The sequence below is a fragment of the Phoxinus phoxinus genome (assembly GCF_949152265.1).
Source record: "Phoxinus phoxinus genome assembly, chromosome: 23".
In the NCBI taxonomy this organism is placed as follows: Eukaryota; Metazoa; Chordata; class Actinopteri; order Cypriniformes; family Leuciscidae; genus Phoxinus; species Phoxinus phoxinus.
The window spans coordinates 17,323,104-17,340,367 of record NC_136898.1 but is presented as its reverse complement, the minus strand read 5'-3'; the positions used below and the strand labels follow the sequence as shown (position 1 = coordinate 17,340,367).

General features: G+C 41.1%; 1 long non-coding RNA gene across 1 annotated transcript; it reads right to left on the bottom strand.

Annotated features, from left to right (window-relative positions):
* Positions 1-4,691: 4,691 nt before the first annotated feature.
* LOC306991949 lies at positions 4,692-5,101 on the bottom strand. The gene is made up of 3 exons (XR_013796196.1): positions 4,947-5,101; positions 4,818-4,876; positions 4,692-4,752 (listed from the first exon to the last, which is right to left on the bottom strand). It is a non-coding gene; the product is annotated as an uncharacterized lncRNA (long non-coding RNA).
* Positions 5,102-17,264: the final 12,163 nt, after the last annotated feature.

Here is a 17,264-nt window from a genome sequence, read left to right as displayed (position 1 = left end):
CCACCGCTGTTCTGTGGCCCCGAGCTTGGCGGTAGTCAGGTGGCTGAGGGGGTTGTTATCAGTGAATACGACACACCTCTGCCCCAGCAGATATTCTCGAAATTTCTCAGTCATGGCCCACTTAAGCGCCAAAAACTCCAACTTCATGGAGCTGTAGTTTGACATATTTCGCTCCGTGGGCCTAAGACTGCGGCTAGCATAAGCTATGGGCCGCACCTTCCCTTCCTGTTCCTGGGACAGCACCGCTCCCAAACCTCCATGGCTAGCATCTACTTCCAAAATAAAGGGAAGGGAGAAGTCAGCATAGGCCAAGACCGGGGCAGAGGTGAGCCTACTCTTCAATTCCTCAAAGCTCCCCTGACACTGCTCTATCCATGCCGCCCCAAAACTTAACTCCGCTCGGGCTCTGGGCTTACGACCAGCAAACTCCGCTACCAGCCGGTGCAGAGGAGCCGCCAACTTGGCGAAACCTTCTACAAACCGCCTATAATAACTGGCGAAACCCAGGAATGAACGGAGCTCGGGCACCCCTTTAGGGCACGGCCATTGCTTCACTGCCTCTATCTTGCTTGGGTCTGTCGATACTCCCTTGGCCGAAATTACGTGTCCTAGATAACTTACTTCCTGTTGGAAAAACGTACATTTAGACAATTTAGCCTTCAACCCCTCTCGCTCTAACCGACTCAACACCACCTCTAACCGCTCTAGATGTTGTTCCACCGAGGATGAAAACACCACTATATCGTCCAAGTACAAAAGAAGGGACTGACACTGCTGGTCCCCAAACAACCTCTCCATCAACCTCTGGAAGGTGCTTGGGGCGTTGCAGAGTCCGAATGGCATACGGTTCCATTCGAAAAGACCGAAAGGAGTACAAAAGGCGGTCTTGTGTTTATCACCCTCCGTGACAGGAACCTGGTTGTACCCACTGGTGAGGTCCATGGTGGAAAACCACCGGGCACCCGTAAGTGAGTCCAAGGTTTCCTCTATTCGCGGCAGAGGAAAAGCATCTTTCCGGGTTTTTGTGTTCAGCTGGCGATAGTCCACGCACATACGTAACGTACCATCCTTCTTTTTGGCCAACACAATGGGGGAGGCGTAAGGACTACAACTCTCTCTAATAATGCTGGTATCCAGCAACTGGTTTATATGCGTTTTTACCACATCATACTCCGACGGAGGTATCCGCCGGTAACGTTGTCGGACTGGGACCGAATCTATCAAAGGGATATCATGAGAGAGGAGTTGGGTACACCCCAAATCGCCGTCGTACGCAGAGAAAACCATATGAAACTTTAACAACAGAGACCTCACCCGTTCTTGTTCAGTCACTGTCAAAACAGACAAATCAAAATGCTTGATTTGTTCCTGCACTGAAGGAAGAAGTGTGGGAATCTGAAGATTCACTGACGCCGAAACAGATTTAACTTCCGAGACGCCCTGGGGCAGGCTCACAATAAATACCCGGTGCAAAGTGCCCAAAACGGAGTTACGAAAAAGCATTATATCAGTTTTACCTACATTGACGACTGGTACATACACAGTGCCTCGGGTTACCCGCATTAACGCAGATGACGCCAAAAGACCCGCAGGCAAACCCATTTCTGGAGGTTCAAAAAGCACAGCGTCCCCAGCAAAGTGTCCGGAACAAGTGGCAGCCACGACTTTCATGGTGCCGCCCGGAATACGACATGCCCTGCGACCCCGCAACCGAACCTTGCCTATCTGGCCATCTTGCGGGGTAGCCCTCACCTGGTGACAGTGTTGCATTGCTTGAAACACTGGCCTGGAGGCCTCTGACACTGATGGTGCATCAAAAAGGGACGGGCCGTGCTGCCCAAAGAGTTCCTGATAGCACCGGCCCAACACATTCATCCCCAAAATACCAGGGACTTGAGCCCCAGTGCCACCAGGAGGATCTCTGACAACCAGCACGCCACACCCTGGAATTACCTGACCACACAGTTCTACGTCCAGCTCAAGATAACCCACATACGGTATCAACGACCCATTGGCCGCTTGGAGCTGCAACCACTGACATGCCCTGAGATGATCCTGGCCACGTGGTGCAAACTGCTCTAGAAAACAACTTTCCGTAACAGTAGACACCATGGAGCCGGTATCAATCAAACAGGGCACCCGCACGCCCCCCATATCAACAACCAGGTGCGGACACGACGCCATTAATCGGGGTAGGGGGCCCAATGTCTTGGAGTCTCGATCTTTCCCTACCGAACTGTGACTCTGCAGTTCGGCGGGACCTAGTTTTCCGTCGGTCGGGAAAAAGTCTGACCCATCCTCGTCCTAGGAGGCGACTCTCGGCGAACTAAAGGAGGAAGGAGTACACGTTCGCCATCGCATTCGCGGGCAAAATGGCCTGGTTGTTGACACCGACGACAGAGTAACGCCTCAGTCCGGGAAGGTCGACGAACACTCGGGGGAAAACGCATGCCTGCAACACTCTGAGTGAGTTGATCTAGCTGTTTCTGCTGTGATTTTAACATCTCCCGCAGCTCACTCAACTCTGACTGAGAATGCCCCTGTACTCCATACTGGATACCGTAGGCCATTGGAACAGACTGACTCCTACCCCTTGCACCCCCTGGCATTCCCTCCCGCTCCCACCTAATTGCTTCCCCACGCACTACCAAAAGGCTGGATTCGGGCTGGCGGCGAACAAACTGCTTCAGTTCCCGGCGGAGGGAGCTATCAGCAACGTACTCTACAAACTGATCGCGCAACACAATTTCAGAGTTAGGGATGGCATTGGATGATTGTTGTTTAACCCTCTCCAGGAGAGTCATCAAGCCCAGGGAAAACTCTAACAGAGATTCCCCGTCCTGCTGTCTCCTGGAGAAAAAGGCTTCTTGAAGTGCAACATAGGATTGGGAGCAACCATACAACTCGCGCAAGATCGTAATAACCCTATCCGGATCTCCCCGTTCTTCACTGGAACGATGTCTAATCTCCTCCCGCGCTTCCCCTTCCAAGTGGTCAAAGAGAAAGAACGCTTTATCGGTTCTAGACAAATAACGAATCCGCATGCATGCCTCAGCCTCCTCCACCCACTCGTCAACACCGGTGCCGGATTTGCCACTAAATTTCGGGCATCGTCTGTCCCTAGGCACACAAACAAGCCGCTCCGGCACGACAAAATTAGTTCCGACTGACTGAGGAGGGTCAGGCACCACTGCAGGAGCAACCACGGGAACGGTGCTAGGACCAGGTAACTCACCTGGCCCCTGCTCCCTTTCACGACGCAAACGGTCATTATCTGCTCTCAACTGCGCCACTATTTCACGCAACTCCTGCATCTCATCCTCCATACTGGTCATAGCTACACTCACCCCAAAGATGGAAAAAAAAGAAGGGCCACCGATAAAGAAATACCGCTTGCCCAAAGGGTCGGGACGCACGCTGCTGCTTTGCTTCTGAAAAAAAAAGAAAAAAACAACAACCAATATCACATTAAACACCAAATTACCCCCTCGTCTCACTCAAATCTATGCCTGACCCGGTAAATCCTGCCGACTACGCCAAATGTGGCGGTCCCTCCAGCAGAGAGGATGGTTAATCTCAAATTTTAATCCGACTACGCCACCCTGGGGGGCACCAGGGAAATAACTCCCAAGAAAAGGCACACAGGTAAGTTTTACCATTTGGTACAGGCAGATGACCGGAGACGTGAGGGGCAATACAAAAAATACTTTATTATAAAATGATCAGCTCCAATAAAATCACTCTCAGGACTCATACATGTAACAAATCATTTCTCCAAGCCAAGCTTGGCGGGAACAGGGCAGGCCGGCTGCAAGTCGAGAGGTTGTCCCACACCCACCTTAAGTCACAGCAAATCAAACCCGCACACCCACACCAAAAGGACGCCTTGACAGCACACACAGCACACAGTGTAAAGCCCAGGGTAGCACACGGTATAGCAGGCCACTCGAACGAAGCAGCTAGCCTCCCCCGTTCCACGCCAAATCCTCACTGGCTCCTGGGGAGAGAGAAGAAAGGGACTCGAATTAACCATAAAAATAAAATACACAAAATAATGAAAAGAAACTGAAGTAAAGCCACCAAATATGGCAGCTATAATACTCCACCCCTTAATGGTGCCTTACGCCGCTCAAGCTGGCACTCAGCGACTAGTGGCACAAAAATAACAGGACCGGGGATGAAGAAAAACAAACATTACAAACTCATAATACAATCATAAACAAGAAAACTGCTCACAAATAATGACACAGACAGAATTTACCACAAAATAAACCCACTATTAAACAAAACCAAAATTCAAAAGAAACAATATAGAAAACAACCCGGCAAAACAAAACAAAAAGAAAATAAACTGTATAAACAAAACAAAATAACCCGGGTAAGCAGCTGGGCAGACGCAAAGCTAGAAAACTAGCCTTCCAACATATCTGCCAGATAAATCACCAGGCGTTAGTCCAGCAGCACAAATACACAGTAAAAAAAGATTAAAAGGGAAGCAAAACAGCAGCGGCGTCACGTGCAGCGTTCTCCACTATGGATTAATGACCGCTATAATCCATTCACCATTCACCTTCAACAAAGAGACACAAGTCAACCTAAATGTCCCGAACACCGAATGTGAACGAGGGAGAGGTTACTTACGGTTTAGGCAGAATCACGATCGAACGCAGCGCTGCATGGCTACTCGCAACCAATGTTGCGGCTCTGTTTACCGGCCAGCGTTCACCCGCATCTGCCAGCGCGTTCTTACTGCTAAATGTGACATAATAATTACCTCAAACACCGCGATAGAGCTTAAGTAGTAAACATCAACGTACCTGAAAGCAACTCCGCCAGAAACCTATTACAACGCCATCGCCACCAGCCCCGCTATAAACTATAAATGAAGCACATTACTAAAATAATCCGTGTATTTACAACGCCAGGAAGAGACAGTGTAAACATACCTTAAAGGGGACCGAGAACCGAAACAAACTGCCCGGAAGTGAAGAATCCCAGACCTACGAGGACCCGTAAACCCGTCAAAATAAGGGTCCTTAAATATTACGGCCGCTTCCCCCGATTGGAGTATCCAAGCCCCGCTCAACAAGGACCAATCAGCAGGCCACATCACTTATCCGGCCACATTTGGAAAACTAATTTAGAAATTATTCAATGTCATATTTCTTAATATTTGTGTTGTCATGTCTTGTTGATTGTTATATCATCCAACTAATTTGTTTTCTTGTTTTGAGAGGCACTTTCTCCCTTGATTTCTCTGTAAAAATGCCCCTGATATATATATTTTGGCAGGTTATTTATGATCAGGTGATGTGCATAAAAGAAGAGAACACTTGCTGAAAGGACGTCAGCTCTTTAGACTGCCATCGAGGTTACTCGCATTCCAGGATCTAATATAGAGTCTGACTCGTGAGAGCTTTTACCCCCCCCAACAATGTGAAATGATTGCTGTGTAAAATTGCAGCAAACATATCAGTCACATTCCAGCAGCAGGCTGAGATTATGTCTGCGTACATGTGCCTATATGAATTTTTGTACATATGAAGAATGACTTTCAGTATCAACACACAGTAAATCTGTGTTCATTTCCCCTTGAGTGTGGAAGCAGAGACTGAGATAGCATGATGAAACATGGAAACTGTGATGCATCCTAAGGTGCATCTCAATTTGTGTACTTGTGCACTATTCTATGATGTTTTGTAGTATAAATAGTGTTAGTGTGTTCTCACTGAAAACTCCAAATAGAAAAAGTACACTTTCAATACCCAGATGATGAACTTTATTAACAAAGTGTGGAATGTTGGACACTTCATGTACTCAAATGTTGCCTTATAAAATGTACACACTACACTCTTGAGTACATAGTGTACTGTATTATGTACATAGTGCAAAGTGCATCATATGGGACACAACTCTAGAGTATACATGGGTTTTTTCCAAACCATATAGAACTATTTTCTTGCATTTTGTGCATTTTTTTTTATTTTATTTTATCTGTGCCATCGTATCAGTTGAATCCCACCTGAAACATGTTGTTTCAAACCTGTATGATTTTCTTTCTTCACTATAATGAAAAATTAGATTGTGGCAAGCAGGATGAGGTCGAGGGACGTGAGAGAATGGCGCGAGACTGGTGGCGTGATTAATGATGAACGACACGTGAGGCGTACTGATCTTGTGTCTCTCACGGAGGAGCGGAAGCATAAAGGAGGAGCGACGACTGTGAAGATCGAGAGAGGCCAGGCCTGGATTTTATTTGATGTGTTGTTTCTGTTTTATGTGGCCAGCAGTCGTCCGTGAGGCTTATACTTTCGTTTTTATATTTGTTTTATTTTGGTATTAAAATTGTTGAATGTTCGCCGGTTCTTCTTCCCACAACATCTGAACTGCGTTACAGAGATATGTAACGCATTCATTGTCAGTACTGTTTTCCATACAATGCTAATAAATGGTGCACTGTATTCCAATGTACCAATGTAATATAGCCATAGTCATAGTTATATGTATATTTTAATATAGTAAAAATCCTCTCCATTGTAGTTCTCATCTGTGTGCGAAAAATTATTTTTGGTGTCACAATGGCTTTAGAAGAGTTGAAATATAGTGTGCAATTTATACGGAGGTCGTAGCCCTGGTCATCATTCACTTTCATAACATCAAAGAGCAGCATCAACATTTTCCTAAATTTCATCTTTTGTGTTCCACGGAAAAAAGAGAAAATCATGCAGACACGACATAACATTTGCTACTATATTTAACTTTTCAGTCCAGGCCAAATATGTTCAAGTTAATTGGCACCACCTGTTCTATACTTAGGCAATTACTGTAAGAAATGAAGATGTTTTTAAGTTTTTATGTTCTACTGCAGCATACATGTCTTCAGACACTTTCCCATGTGATTTGATTGATTGATTGATTGATTGATTGATTGATTGATTTTTGATTGATTGATTGATTGATCACATTACATGTTTAAACCTTTTAACCATGGACATTTTATTAACTGAATAAACTTTGTCAATTTGGTGTCATTTTCTCCATGTCCAACAATTTATCAAGATAGTATAGTATAGTTACCAAGGAGAAAAAAGTGCAAAAGTGTCAGACAAGATCATGATGTGCTAGGAAAAATGTGAGGTATCAAGATAAAGCAGCATTCATTCATTCATTCATTCATTCATTCATTCATTCATTCATTCTTTCTTTCTCTTGTCTCACTCTCTCGATACCTTCCCATCTGTCTCGTCACCATTTTAAAGCTTCCTGCATGTAGATGGCCATTGGAAGAACAGAGATTTACACATTACTCTAATATTCCACCTGATTAACATTTATGACTGGTGAAAAATCCTGCTGTTTGCTCCTCCACTGTGCCATGAGAATTAATACCGGGCTCATTTTGATAAGCAGACCATATCAAACAACAGATGCATTGTTTGTTAAACACAGCTGCACCTACCAGTGGCGGTGTGGTGACAGAAATTTGCATAGCATTGGCAATGATTTTCCTGTTTTTTTACTCTCAGTGTCACTTTCATTCAAAATGAAAAGTCATTAAAAAACGAAAAAAAATAAAATAAGATTTAATGTTTTCATGTGCCTTAGTCTTGATGGGGGGAGGAGTCAATTAGGCCACACTCATGTACTGCTCACATTAGTGACTAGCAATCATATAAGGTCCTCATCAAGAGAGATCATAATTGAGCTCTATGAGAATGTGAAGCTACATCACATAGAGTTGCATGCTGGGAAGATGCCTCGATCTTAAGAGGATCACCCTCTACTGATACTGAAATGAATACAGATACCGGCACCTGTTTCGTTTTTGCCTTTATATTAAATATTCACATTCTCCATGGCATCATTTGCAGGGAAGAGATGCCATTTTATTTCACTGCATTATAATTTGATTTTTCACTGTAATTTTGCAGAATTCTGTGTATCTGGTTACAGTGAAAACAGTGTCACGCACTGAGAAGTCGCTGCTGCTTCAGCCGACACACGGTAGAAATCTCCAAATAAAACTAGGTCTTCAACATGCTAAAAGAAGTTAAGCCATTTCTTTGTTGGAAACGTTTAAATGCAACTGAAGGTTTATTGTTGTCTGTAACAGGTTTAATAGCCCAGGGAAGTAGGCGGGAACAAGCGAACATTTAACACACTTTAATTCCAAAATAAACAAACAACAAAACAAAAGTAAAGCACCAGCCCCTCAAGGACGACTGCCACACAAACATAACAAAACACAATATGAATAGCCTGGTCTTCTCTCGTCCTTCAGTGTCGTCATTCCTCCTTTTATCCATCTGGAGCTCTGTGCGTGAGACACTCGCGATCCTCCTTAGTATATGGCGTCAACACAAGATAATTACACAGAACTCAACACTGCGTGACGTCAGCTTCACATTCTTTATTAAATATAAAGCATAAGACTGAACTTCGTACACATCTCAGAATAGCTCAGAGGAACAGACACACTGTCCTCTTGTATTCTGCAATTGGTGAGCTTCTTCGGTGGCTTAAGCCACTAATTATTGTCAAATTCCCCTGACAGGGAACTACACTAACCTTTTCCACTGGTGGCACTTGCGCTACTAACTTTTTCAGTTACTGGCGCAAAACATGATTTGGTCGCACAAATTAATTATAGTAAGCCGCTCTGGATAATAATGAACAATAATGAAACTGTATTGCATACAGATGTGCTTTTTATTTTACTTGCCATCTTTTAAACCACATGCCGCCTTGTTTTCTTTAACATTGGTTGGGATAGATTTACTGCAATAGAAAATACAATACACAATAATGTGCAAAATGAATTTCTTTTGGATTTCAACATGCTATGGTTGGCACAGATGGGCAGACTCCTGAACTCTTAAAATAAAATAAATATAATCCATAAAATAATATAATAATAGATTTTCAGCAGCTATTGACTATTCGGTATTAAAGATACAAAAAAAACAATGCATATCCACTTCACAATTAAGTGAAATATAATAAGCAACAAATAAGGCTATATTATAAGCTACATTGAACTTAATTATCAATTCAGATTCCTCACTTGCTCGGTTTGCTTGACGCCGAAATGCAGTGCGGAGTGCTGCTGCGTCACGGGATATGTACCGGTCTATACATTTCGCGTGTTTCATACTGTCATTATGAAGCTTCAATTTACATGAAGCTGCGTTTACATGGACACTTATAATCGGATTGACAGCTCAATCGGACTAAAAAATCTTCATGTAAACACCTTAATCGATCAGATTGAGCTCGATCCGAATGAAATTTCGATCGGATTGAGAGGGGTGGTTTATTCCTTTTGTAATGCGATCGAGAGAACATGTAAACACTTGATCGGATTGAAAACAGAAACTGAAAGGACTGCGCATGTACAATGACGTATGACGCGCGGAACGAGCTGTTCTTCCTGTTGAATAAAGTGTCATATAAATGAGTGTCCCGTCATTCTAAAATTCTCATTTCACTCAGCGCCTGTGAAGTGAAGCAGGACAACGTCCCACTAATTGTTGTGGATTCTCATCCACAGACGACTGGTTTTGGCCGCGAGGAGGGGCATTTTTACTGCGTGATAAATATAAGCAGCACGGCAAAACGGTTCAATGCTCATTGTCTCCAAATCATGACCAGAGACGGATTAATATTACGTCTGCTGTTTAAAACAAAGAACCAATAGAGGAGACTAGCTATGCGCGAACAGCGGGAAACGTGTGACATATAAACGCGCACATCAACCCGATTACTTTATAAGTCGCGGGGCTGAAGCCAACTTTGTGTTGAATGCTCAGAGCACGTTATAAAACGTATACTTAAAATACACATTTCTGTTTTAATAAATGCTCATAGTAAATCATAGCATATTGCCTAAAACATAAGGTAGGTACAAAAATAATCAGTGATACATTTGCGACCCATTAAAAATTAGGGTCGCAATGGCATTTCAAAAGGTCGCATATGCGACCATTTTGGTCGCAGTGTAGTTCCCTGCCTGATATTTGTGTTATAAAGTTTTAAACATCAAGTAATATCGAGTAATGCCCTAGTGGAGCCTCTGCTTTTTCAGTTTTTGAAATGCTCTGTGTAAGTATATTCATACAAGCATTAAATTCATTCAAATTATTCATTTTACCATGGTGAATAAGCGGAGAGTAACTGTTGTTTCACGACCAATTTGAAAGTTCCATGCGACTGCCGCCAGGGGGCGAAATGTGACAGTCGTATGCGACTGTCGGATATGGTGAAAAGGCGGCTTTATGCTTTCAATGCTAGCTCGCTATTGCTAGCCGCTCAGAAAATCGCCTACCCTACCTTTTAAATTCAACTTTTAAAAACAAGCCTTGACACACTGCACTCTGTTCACAAACACGTTCCTTTATTTAGCTCACTGCAGTTTTTAGCCCTCATTATCTGTTCCAGCCAGTAGGTGGGACTGTCCAGACGTAGGCCCCTATATATGGGATTGTCAGTCTGCAGGTTTCAATAAACCGTTTGATTCAAAGCGCTGATAAGGTATTAATAAAGATGTTCTGGGAAATCGATAATGTGCTCTACAGTTCACTGTGACCTTTTAAATGTATGGTTTAAGGGTAAAACATTAATAAATGCAGGTGTTGAAGTTATTGACGCACTTAAAAAAATTCTTAGCATCCCCTCTGAACTGTTAGGCCCCCACATAGCACCCCCAAGAAAAAAATAATGAAGCCGCCACTGGCACCTGGAGAAGATTACACCTTTCTCACAGACATCTCCTGTATGTTAGTTCAATGGAAGATATCTCAGAAGGAAAGGCTTTCTCTAAACTGGCACGCTGCAAGCAATAAAACGTGTTTTACAATTCACCTTTTACGTAAAGATTAGCTTCTGAGTGGCATTATAATCTGCAGACTTGTTTATCAGTGGTACTCTATAAGAAAAGGATAAGCGGCCAGTCTGGTTAATCACAATTCAGATTAAAATTAGGTTTTTAATTATTTTTAAGGTCATTTGGCCCTTATCTCTTCACTGATTGGTATGTCTGCCGCTTATTCTTTCTTTCTTTCTTTCTTTTTTCTTAGAGGAAATCAGTGAGTCTTTAGCATAGCAAGATTTGTTTTCGGTCAAGTGTATTTTCTCTTAAAGAGCAATTCTTTTGCTTTGTCTTCTAGCATTTGACTTCTGTGAATGTCACTTGCTTTTTACATGCAAATATGGGCAGGGAACGATAAAGACCTTGCATCAAATGGACTTTTCAAACATGTATATAAAAGCTTTTTGATGACAGGTAAATAGCTGTAAATTGCATTTTGAGCGATTGTTTGTCTTTGTTTTGAATTCTGGCTGAATAATGTGTGCCTCTATGAATGGCAAGAAAATTACTTTAAAATATGCTTGTGATGATGTTGTATTTTTCTCAAGATACCCGGTCAATATTTATCATCATTACTTTTGTTGCCAAGTGTCATTTGACAAAATAAGAGCAGTTATTTTCCATTTTCCCCAAAACTTTGGCATGTGTGACTTCATGTCTAAAGGAATAAAACATTGTTGACTTTTTCAGCAATATTAGCTGTATTTCTACGCATTGTTTTCCACGGGATGTTTTTATGTAAGCAAATTGCCTAAAAAGGTATTTGTGACTTCTTATCTCACAATTCAGATTTTTGTTCTCAGAATTGCGAGTTTATATCTCACAATTCTTAGAAAAAAGCTTTGTGGGATGTAAACTCGCAATTTTCGCTTTTTTTCCTGAGAATTGTGAGATATAAACTCAGAATTGCGAGAAAAAAAAGCAGAATTGTGCGATCACAATTGCGAGTTATAAAGTCAGAATCGTACGATTTAAACTCGCAATTGCGAGGAAAAAAGTCAGAAGTGTGACACAAAAGTCACAACTACCTTTTTTATTATTCTAAAGTGGAAGCAAGCTTCCATACAAATGGGTTTGAACAACCCAGCTCTATTATTTTCATGTCTGTGCGGACAGATAAAAAATGCTGACGTACCGGTGGGAAAATCACAATATCAGCCCACATCTTAAACACACCCCGTCCTTATGACTCCAGCTCACAAACACACTCCAGTTATTTGGTGCCAGCTTTTAACATTTTACACCCATCAGCATTATTTAGTGCTTACTTAAGAGCATTTTAAAAGATGCAGGATGCAGATTTTTCAAATGCCATCCCTGTTTAAATATCTAAGCTGGTTTTCTGGAACCAGCTTAGGTTGGTTTAAGCTGTTGGTTTCTCATGGAGTTTAGATTTACTTATTGCCTTTGTTTATAGTACATCATGACGTGGAATCCATGATCTACGGAAATATCTGTGGAGTTCTAGCTCTAGAACGTTGTAATGTCAACAGGGCTGAACTGGCTGTACTTTCCTCTTACAACTTGTAAATATCTGTAATGGACTGGGCTTCCATCGAGATCCAAAAACCCACAATATGAATAACATCTCTAAAATCCTTTTTTTTTTTGGTATCTCAGCTATTACACCTGCCTGGCTGTGGAAAGTTAGCGCTGAAAAGGCGAGGTTATTTTTGCGAGTGCTTTATTGCATATGCATTTGTAGGATTTTCCATTTCAGACGCAAAATTTATGGGAGGAGAGTATTTAAATTAATTATGCAGGGTGATTTACTAAAGTGTGTGCTTGTCAATAAATTTTTTTATTGCGCCATTATTTAACACCCAAAAAGCATGTCTTATACCAGACGCTAGTTTGCGCTAGTCTTGGTAGATTGTGTTGGTCATCATGGAAACTATTTGGCTCCGTCTGTGTTCTTTAATTTGTGCGTCGTCAGTAGATCACGCACAGAACTTTCCAATCCCATCTGCGCTTTTTTGGAATTGCGCTCATGTTAGTTTGCCCTGTTTAGTAAATCTGGCCCTAAGATTGCTGTTTGTTTTGACTAATTTTCCTTACGCCTACATGTGAGTGTACACATCGTAATAATTATTGTCAAGTTTTCAGATATAATTTTCAACTTAAAAGGTTCCTTTTACAAACAACGTGAATTCATATATATCAAAAGTTTTGGGGGAGTCGCACCACGTGACATTTTACACCCTGAACTAGCCTTGTTGTAATAAATCTCAAATGTAAGAATTTTATTGATATTGACACACAGTCTTGAGGGTCTACATGGGTTCTCTCTATGACATAATTTACTATTTTTTGTTGGTCGCACCACATGACAACTTTTTTTTAAGACATTAATTAACAATGAGAAATTTTACATTCAATTAAAGTTTTTATGTATTTTTCTTCTTCTTCATTATGATAGCAGGGCACCTTTTAACTCCCCCACCCCCCAATCTTTGACAAGATCTTTTTTTTTTATCCTCAGTTTGAGCCACTGACGCTGAGATGAATAACGGAAAGCTTGGTATTATAGACCTCGTTGACACTGATATCACCCCACCAGGTTATTCTCTCCCTTCTTTTCACAACTCAGTGGTGGCAGCAATGAGATCATTCCCAGCAGTGTTAAAGAAGTGCAAGGTGGTAGCACCACATTTCATTCTGAGAGTCCTGAAGCATCACGCTTTTGCACAACACGGCTTCATCTTTCTTATGAGGTTCTGGCCTCTATTAGCCAGCTGCCTTCACGGCCATCAGGTGCTGTGTGGTTTTCTGTGGAACTTTAGCCAACTTTAGTTTGTTTCTGGAACAAATTACCATGCATCTTTTTCAGAGGGTTTGGTGGAGGCATGCAGTACTATACAAATGGGCTGCATCCACAATAATTGCCCTTGGACGCTTGATGAGTCTGTCCACAGGCAGTGGATGTTCATTTCTTTCAAACGGAGCATAAAGAAACACATTAAACTAGCCTCCAAAAGCAGTGTTTAAAGGAACAGTCCACACAGAAATTATATTAATTTATTTTGCTCTAAGCCTCTGGCTTAATTTCTTCCGTAGAACACAAAAAGAAGATTATTTGAAGAATATCCTGGCTGCTAATTTCCATATTATGAAAGTGAATGGGGACTGGTACTATTGAGCTTCAAAAATATGGTTTAAAGGAAAAGTCTACACAGAAGATTCTGTAATTTGCTCAACCTTAAAGTCCCCCTGTGGTGAAAATCCAGCTTTTAATGTTGTTTATATGTCTAGGCTATGTGTTGTTTTTTATGCTTCAAGACAAACCATTTGCAAATTCATAAGTCAACACCATTGCTGAGTATTTTCTCCTTAAAACTCTAGTGAACCAAAGACAGTCTCAAAAATGCGGTTTGAAATCGCTGGTATTTTTGACGTCTCAAACTACCTTGTAACCAATCATGTCATCGTGTGATGTTTTATGTTCCAAGCCTTTGTAGCTTTCCTTTGCGTAGAACACAAAAAGTAGAATAGTTGGCTGCTCTTATCCGAATGGGGATTGTGGCTTAAATTACAGTCTGTTCCTCCCACAAAACTACCTTGAATTATAGCACACTTTATTATTATTATTGCATGCATGTTGCATGGACCACTTTTATGGTCCTTTTTGTCATTTTGCTGAACAACACTAGTCCCCATTCACTTTCAATATATGGAAAAGAGCAGCCAGGATAAGGATATTCTTTAAAAAAGATCTTCTTTCGTGTTCTACGGATGAAAGAAAGTCACACAGGTTTGTAACATTATGACAGTGAGTACATAAACAATGATATTGACTCACCCAAGAATTATACTTTTTTGGTGCACTTTTAAAACTTGTTATCCTTCCTGGAGATCATTTCAAAATCTCCTTTTTTTTTTTTTTTTTTGCTCCAGGCAAATAAACAAAATGGTGGAAATATACAAGACAAGCATCATACTTACTAAATAATTTAAAAACACAAAGCAATGAGGGTTTTTATGACTGTCTCTAAAATAAATTGCACTTTCCGTGCTGCATTAACTCATTTGTAGCAACAGACCTGCTTCTGTTTAATATGCGCTACAACAGGAGCTCGAGCGGCCTTGTGCGTTTCAATTAGCTGAGGGTAGAGGGGCTGTTCGAGTTTGAGTTTGTTATTTTACTCACTGTGCAAATAATCAATGGTGTCATCACACTGTAAACTTTAACCTTGATTTTCTGGCCTGTTGGCTTGTCCATTAAGTAGATTGTGTTCTGGACCTGTAATACTGATGATCATTTAGCTGCATGTTTGTTTTTTTAGATGTAGAATCAATGAGATTTAGTAAATTCATTTAAATAAGATACTTGGGTGAGTGGGTGTTATGCATATTTGCACATCCCATAATTGCATCTGATATATTTATATATAGCCTTTAATGAGGGTGTTATGTAAGTGAATGCATTGTGGGCCTGTCCAGCCTTCCTGCACATTATCTGGTGTGTCTCACAACACTGAATTATGAGCAAAAACTAGATGTCTGACAGAGATGCCTGTCAGTGACTGTTAAAAGTGCTGTTAGCTATTGTTTTTTTTAAATACCACTCTTAAAATGTCTCCACTTCCTTACATATATCACTGAAATAGGTCTCCAGAGAAAACACACCTGTCTCTGTGACAGCTACATGTTCTGTAGGCAGCGAAACAAAAGAAAACTCGCCAGTCTGAAATGTTCTCTGCCCGTGATTCATTTTGTGTGTTCATGTTTGCTTTTGTGGAGAGAGAACATGTAGTTGGATGGAATCTGGTGGAAGTTACAGCTAAAAAAGCTACAAATGCTTGCAACAGGTATAGAGACTAAAATATCCTATAAAATATATACTGAGTAGGCATGCATGACAAAACCTTTTTGTTGTTAGTCCTGGAAAAACATTGTCAAACAGTCTTAAACCTAAACCCGACCCTATATCACACTAATAATTTACTAATATCCATAAAATCCATCATAGTTAAAAATGTTGTTCAGGCCCTAATCTTAAACCCAGCTCTAAAATCTGATAGATTGATATGTTGAGTAACACTTTATCATAAGTATACAGAAACAAAGCGCATGTTCGATGGTTTAATATGGTGAATTCTGTTTGACAATTGTATTTTTGTCCATTAACATTCATGTTATTCTCATGACGGTGCAGAAAGAGACCATTCTGTTCTGTGGATCTCAGAGCTAGGCTGCTGTACAATAGCATGTACAATTTTCCATAAGTGACAAAAGCTTTGTGTGTGCTCATACAGAACAGGTACAGCTGTAAAGTGCCTCTCCACATCTAATGGATCTGTAAAAGACTTGAATGTATGCATGCATATTCATCTATTTAACTATGTTCTATTTCATATAGCTCGCCCAAAAGTTTTGCAGTTGTAAATGTGGATATAAATAGGCAAGGCAAGGCAAGGCAAGTTTATTTATATAGCACATTTCATACACAATGGTAATTCAAAGTGCTTTACATAGAAGAAATTAAAATAATCAAAAGAAATAAGAATAATTAAAACAGTTTAGAGTAAAAAAATAAAAATAAAATAAAATACAGTGCAAACAGTCGGACGAACAGTGGCACAGTGCTCATTCAGTAAATGCAATGTTAAACAGAAGTGTTTTGAGTCTGGATTTGAATGTGGCTACAGTAGGAGCACACCTGATCTCTTCTGGAAGCTGGTTCCAACTGCGGCTGGCATAATAGCTAAAAGCGGACTCTCCATGCTTTGAGTGAACCCTTGGTATTTCTAGTTGATGTGATCCTAATGATCTCAGTGATCTGTTGGGTTTATATTCAGTGAGCATATCTGCAATGTATTGAGGTCCTAGGCCATTAAATGATTTATATACCAGTAATAATACTTTAAAATCAATCCTAAATGTGACTGGGAGCCAGTGTAAAGACCTGAGGACTGGTGTGATATGTTCATATTTTCTGGTTCTGCTCAGGATCCTGGCGGCAGCGTTCTGTACGAGCTGCAACTGTCTTATGGTCTTTTTGGGAAGGCCAGTGAGGAGTCCATTACAATAATCCACCCTGCTTGTGATGAAAGCATGCACAATTTTCTCTAAGTCTTGACTGGAAACAAAGCATCTAATTCTTGCAATATTTTTTAGATGATAGTATGCCGATTTAGTTATTGCTTTGACATGACTACTAAAGCTAAGGTCTGACTCTAGAGACACACCAAGATTCCTGACTTGATTTTTAGTTGTTTGACCTCTAGAGTGAAGGTATGCGTTCACCTTGAGAACTTCATCTTTGTTTCCAAACGCAATGACTTCAGTTTTGTCTTTGTTTAACTGAAGAAAGTTTTGGCACATCCAGCTGTTTACTTCATCAATGCATTGGAACAGGGAGGCAATGGCGCTGTAATCGTTAGGCGATAGGGCTAAG